Source organism: Corvus moneduloides, chromosome 1, assembly GCF_009650955.1.
Source record: "Corvus moneduloides isolate bCorMon1 chromosome 1, bCorMon1.pri, whole genome shotgun sequence".
Classification (NCBI taxonomy): Eukaryota; Metazoa; Chordata; class Aves; order Passeriformes; family Corvidae; genus Corvus; species Corvus moneduloides.
Window position 1 is genome coordinate 136,273,476 of NC_045476.1, and position 6,803 is coordinate 136,280,278.

At 37.3% G+C, this 6,803-nt stretch overlaps 1 long non-coding RNA gene across 1 annotated transcript; it reads right to left on the bottom strand.

Moving 5' to 3' along the window:
• Positions 1-390: 390 nt before the first annotated feature.
• On the bottom strand, positions 391-2,443 carry LOC116449903. Its single transcript, XR_004242590.1, has 2 exons — positions 2,175-2,443; positions 391-631 (listed from the first exon to the last, which is right to left on the bottom strand). It is a non-coding gene; the product is annotated as an uncharacterized LOC116449903 (long non-coding RNA).
• Positions 2,444-6,803: the final 4,360 nt, after the last annotated feature.

Here is a 6,803-nt window from a genome sequence, read left to right on the forward strand (position 1 = left end):
AAAGGTTATTATTCATTGAGGAATTTTCTTTTCATGTTCTGTGGCAAGTTGGTGAATATTCAAAGAAAGAAATTAATGCTAGGCTGATCACACTTAAAATTTCTCCTATGTTATCAGTCCTCGTATTAATCTCCTTTTAATTATAGATATAACTAATGTGTTGTAATATAGAATGGATTATGTTATATTTTTATGCATATACAATTATATATAATTGGCTATTATAGATATAAGTGAGATATATAGAACTCAGTCCAGAAAAGAAATAAACAAAAATTATTTTATTGCTACCAGTCTCCAGCTTTTGACTTTCTGAGCAAATAGCCCTTCTCTAGAAGGTCTTTTAAAATAAATCTGCAAGAATAATGAGGAATAGAACAGGTTACAGAGAGAGCTTCATTTTTATTTTATTTTGGTTATTATCCAAATAAACACTCTTGGAGTTCAGCCCAGCTGGAGCCCTGCAGCAGGATTTATAAAACTCTGACAATGCTGACTTCAACCAGGGTTTCTGCTTCTCATTTTTGCAGAGCTTGGGAGCTGATCTTCAGTTTGAACTGCAAATCCTGGAACCTTCAGCCCTCAGTTCAGCACCTCTGCGTGACAGGGCTGGTGTGTTCAGCTGATCCTCCTGTCAGACAGACCATGAGAGGTTTCATAAGAAATATTTTGCAGTCAATGTACTGCCATTTACTTACAAATAGCCATTTCATCCTAAATGTATACTATTGCTTTTACTCAGAAAAGATGAAACAAAATCAAAGCATATTAAAACCTTCTGTGACTACCTTCAATCAGAAGTAAAATGACCTTTCTTCACTAGCTAAAGGGGGATTAAGATACAGTTACCCAATACCACTTTACATTTGAATTAAGGCATCCATGCAAAGTTTTAATGCTCTCTAGCAAATGTGTGACGGTTAATTTCTTTTACATCTCCTGAATGTCCTGTGCCTTTTTGATGTTAATTGCTTGTTCCCCCTTTACAAACCTCTTAAAAATTTTCATTATTTACCAAGTTACTTAAATATGTAGTTAATTTAAAGCACATAAACACATCCATTGACACTTCACTTGCCCTTTGGGTTAAACATCTACTTTCTGAATTGTAGCCTAAAAGTGAGTCTGTTCGCTCACAAAGGGTGTTTTGGGAATGCCATAGTTCTGCAAGGTGCTGATCACTCTGCTCTTCTTATGATAAAAAGACCAATAGCGAATTCTCAAAATTTCTTACAAGTTCTCAGCACCTTCCAGGAACAAATCTACCCTCTATCAGTCAGAAAAATCAAGGTCTGATTTACCTGTGTCTACCTGCCTTCACAGGTTAAGTAATTTTGTGCTCACAAATTACTGACCTGAATTTATGTGCCTAAAGTGATTGTGAGCACAAATATTAGCTCTTATCTAATCATCCAAAGAGTAAATTTGCACCTGTTATGAATTATGCATGCAGAAATTCAAACTCAATTATTTGTATATGCAAAGTTGAATACACAAAAAGCCCATTTCTTAAAATCTAGGACAAGATGTTAAACCCACTATATTTCTTACACCAAGTACCAGCTTGTCAGAATATTGAATATTTTATGTCTGGGTAAATGCATATGCATAAAAGTAGCAAAATATGGATTAATACAAGATTGTTCATATAAGAACAGGATAATGTTTCTTGCCTGAATTCTGAACATTTTGTATGCATTTAGTAAACTTACTCAAAGAGGACAACAAACTGTCATTAGCATAATTTTTGTATTTGTTTATGTAAATTACTGTGTTTAAAAATAAGACTTTTGAAATGTCAGTTCAATCAAAGCATAAGGAAAAGAGTCAGAAATATTTTAAAAAGTAAAATGGTGAAAAGAAATAGAAAAAGTCCCTGAATTATGATAACAAATATTTCCAAAAGAAATACCATTGGCTGAGATGAGCTGAGATCTTCTCTCTTGTTTCCATTGGTCTGCCTGCTACTGCAAATGAACAGTTATAACTGTATGAAACTAGGAAATATTTTTTTCATCATTTCTTTGGTAAGGATGACTGCTATTGAGGTAAGTCAGAAAAATGCCTATTAGCAGGTAAGACAAGGGAAAAGAATCAACTAAAAGCTCATTTTCTGACAGGAGAGATCAAGAGGGGAAAAGAATAGAGCAAGCAGAGGAGGTGGAGAGACTTACCAGATATCCTACACAGCCCATCCAAAAGAAAGTTATTCTAAGAACCAAAAAAACTAAGCAAACAGGGATTCCACATTTCTCGAGCTGCATAGTTTAATCTTCGATGTTGTCTTTGCATCCTGTTCAGCTCCCTGCTATAAGTTTACAGCAAGAGCCTGCTAGTGTAAATGATGTGATGGGATTTTAGTAGTGAGAATGAATCTGGCCATTCAGTCTGTGTTAAAGACTAAGTGAAAAACAGTCTCAAGATAACAACTACCTTCTTTATATTCAGTATGGTAATAGCATTTTGACTTCAGACATGAGAGGCATAGCTGAACAAACATGACCCAGATTCACACTTGCCTGTGCTATGAATTTTGTTTTCCTTGTTGCACAGTGAGCAATCTAAGCTGTTTTAAAAGACCTACTTACAGTGACTCAAAAATATAGTTGAAAATATTCCAATACCATTTTCTTTCATTATTTGCAGACAAATTACCACCAGAAAAAGTAGTAATTATTTTAAATTTTGAACCAGCATAACCTTTAAAACTAAAATATGAAAAAGGATTTATTTTCTTCATATCCTCCCAAATAGTTGTCTGTTTACTGTAAGGACATCTAAGAACTTCAAGACTAAACAGGAGAGGAAGAATTTAGTCTGTGCTATTTTAAGTTCAGAGAAATCTTTAGGCAAAGCAAAACATCCTAGTAATCACCACAGATGAAACAGAAGTGCTTCAAAGAAGTAAATTTGCAATTTTGAGTCTCTTTTTCATTTAAGAAAATGTCCTGAAAGTCCTTGAATTTTGACAGTCTTGCATCAGCTAGCTGCCTGCAGCATTCCCCTGCGGCTGCTCTTCAGATACTCCCAGGTTGGGATCTATAGTAACACTGCTTCATATCACGAGTGCAAACAGCTTTTCTTGCATATTTATCTCGTTGCTATCTTGGAAACTGTATGCACAGCACAATAGCTTTTCAAATATTGATGGTATATTCAGTTGTTATCTCCCTTTCAGCTCTCCCTCAAAATGCAGTACAAACAATTTCAGCCTTTGCTTAATAGGCTACCTACCTGCTTCTAACTTTTCATCACACATATTCAAAGTTAAAATAACAGTTAAATTAAAAATAACTGAACAATAAATAAATTCTTAAGTCATCTAAAATATACTGGCCAAGTTTTCAAAAGCAAGTGGCAAAATATTTCTGAATACATTATTATGACTTAATGCAGAATAGAATCAATTGGAAATTCATGTCCCAAATCACTTAGCCGGTGTATCATGTTTCTACAGATTGCATGATTATGCAGCCTTTTCTTCCACATCCACTTGGAGATAGTGTATAATATACGATCCAGTAAGACACAATTCTTTCTTTCCATGTCAATCAAGAGTTCAGTTAAGACCCCCAAATGTATATATCTACTGTAATTTGAGATAGTATAATAGCTTCCTGTCACTGCTGGTGTTTAGTTGCTGCTCTTAAAGAGCATAGGCATGGGTGTGAGTCCCAAAAATACCGTTGTCTACCACCTCTATGGAGAAGGGAACATCTCAGGATAGCTTAAATGGCATGTGCTGCCTATGTTTGGACACCTGAATCAAGCTTAATCTCCCTTTATAATCAATGAGTATCTGGTCAATACAATGAAGAGTATGGAAAACTATTCACTCCATCCTACAGTAGATGTGCATTTATTGTTCAGCTGATTATCTCTACACACTCCATTGATTATATCAAATATAATGCTAATTTAGACAGTGGTTTACTTGAAGATAACTGACAATGAAGTACAGAATTTGAGATTTCTGTTTCTTAAGATAACCCCCAATGCCTCAATTTCCATAAGCAAGGACATGCACTCTTGCTGTGAGGTGGAGTTCTATGTCCTCATGTATAAACTATGCAGGTATCTAAAATGGGATTCATGCCCATTGAAGAGGATAATCTACAAATCCACACATAATTTCGTGCCAAGACTTTACCAATGTATTTAATTTTAACATGCACTTCTAGGTTTGTTTTTCTGCTTACTTCAGACTGCCACAGCCTTGCACAGATTTCACTGCTAAGCTTGATTTATTAAATATTAAAATAAATATATAAAGTTTTGAGGGACTGGTCTCCCTGCTGCAAGAGGATAGTTCTCATTATTGGGCAGCAGATTATTAAACCTACGCTTTCACAAATCGTACTGTATCAAGCCACTGTCTTGGAAAGGAAAGAACTATAAATTAGAACCTTCTTAAAATGTGTAGGCCATTTCCCTGATCATTATCTTAAATGAGATGAATCTCTCTCCATGAGTAGCTGTTCTTATGGAAGCAGCCTAGATGACCGGATAACTAAAGTTTTAGTTATCTGAGGCTGAGTGACTGGTGTGTTGCCCTGTCTGGCAGTCAGTGGGGCTACTCCCACTGCTGCTCCACCACAAGCAGGACAAGGAAGAACAAGAGTGAGGAAACCCATGGGGCAAAATAAAAGCAGTGAAATCATGCAGCAATTACTGTCACAAGCAAAGCAGACTCAACTCTGGGGAATTAAATTCAATTTAAAGCATTTACTTACAGATTTGGGTATTGGAAACAAAGAAGACAAACATTTAAGCACTTGAAGACATCTTTCCTCCACCTTTCCCCAGCTCACCTTCACTGCAGGACTTCCCTCACCTGGTTATCGTTGCAGATTATGTGCTTCCTCTTTGGTGAGGTGACACGTGGGGCAGGGGGTTGGCATCAGGGTATAGAAGTGTCTTCTGCTATTCCTTGTTCCTTGCTTTGCTTCTGCTCCTTCCTTAATGCTTGTTTCCTCCTCTCTTGTGTGAGTCCTCCATGGTTTACAGCTCCTCTGTAGGAATGGCTAGCTCCACCATGAAGAACCTCATATGCTCTCATGTCACTGATCCTTTTCTCTCAGTGTTTTACCACTCTTTCTTAAATATGTTGATCCAGATGCACCTCCCATAGGCCAAGGGGTTCATCTGTGCCCTGGGCACAGCTGGCACCATCTGAAACTGGCTGTGTCTGGCACAGAGCAGCTCTTGTCTCCTCACAAAGGCTGCCCAGCAACCCCTGCTGCCTGCACCCTGCCCTTTATACACAGTGAAGAAACATGTGTCCCCTCTAAAGCAACTGATCATCAGCCTGCAGAGGTGAATCTGCAGTAAGTCACCCCTCAGATAGTAAAAGATTCAGCATCATGCTTGTCCCCTGGTGTCTTTGATGCTCTGAGGTGGTGTGTGTTGCCAGTCTGCCATCATCCACTCGGTGAGCAGCCACTTCAGACCATGGGCTTAATCGCTGGCAGCAAAAAGTGTCTGGTAAATCTCAGGACAAGCACAATGTGAGCTACTAACACAATAGATACCAGCATTTTTTTTTCCTAGTGTTCAACTTCTCTTCTGGCCTTGTTTATGTATCTGTCATCAATTTTAAAACAAATACCTTATTTAGCAAGACTCCCCTGAAGTGGCTGCAGAGCTTTTACTGAGAAGCCCTGAATGAGAGCTCCTGGTGTGCCACCTTGTCTACTGTGGTGGCAATAATCTCAAAAGATTTCAACACACCAGTCATCTATGATCTTGATCCTTTCCTGAACCACACTGACAACCTACACTCAGAATGGTTTTTTCTCATCAGTCTTTTCCACTTTGATCTCAGAGTTTTAAAAATTTTCCAAGTTGATGTTAAATGGCACTCTTTGTAATTCCTTTGTCTGTCTTTGCATGTCTTCTAGCCAGTTTAGCACCAGTAAATTAATATGGAACTATTATTATCTTCTACATATTGGCCATGCTCAAATGCTTCCCTTAGTGTTGCTTTACCTTAGGCCTTGGGCTTTTGGTCCTCATCTGCAGGTAGGCATATACTCTGAAGCCACAGAGCTGCACTGACCGCAAGCAGGTACCGGGAAAATTATAAGCAAGTCCAACAGATGCTTAGAGATGTGAATATTAGGTAGATGCAGAAAAGAAAGTTACAGTATTTAACTTCCTCCAATGCTTGCTGCATGCATTAAAGGGGTGACAAGGAGGCTCCCCACACACCCCTGCTACTGTCGAAGAGTTAATTTAGCATAACAGCACTGTGGATGCTTTCTTATGTTTCTCTGATTGCTTGGCAGAAATACAGGAGAGGCACTTGGCAATCATCAGCAATCTATGACATTTCTGCCATTAGAAATTCCATATTCCATATCTGCCATTCCATACGGATCCATCTTCCAACTTTCTCTGCAATTTGCTGACATTTACCACACGAACAAAAGAAATGTTATCCAATGGTTTGAATACCTTGAGAAAGTTTAAAACTCATAAGCATACAAATACCATTTTAGATTTTTCTGAGGAAAAAAAATTAAACTTCCACCAGTAGAAGGCTGGCAGATATAAGGGAACTGGAAACATGATTCCAAATATAATGTCAAAAATTGAGATACAACATTTAAAATTAAAGGCTTTAATTTTAAGAATAATACTTCAGCAACTCTAAGGTGGGTTTTCTGTTTATTTATTTGTTTTGTGGGAATACACATTAAATTAATGAAATTTATATGAAATTGGGGAAAAAATTCTTAAAATTAGAGGAAAATACAGCATCTTTCGAGCTATAAAACAGTGCAAAAACAGCATTATCCAGT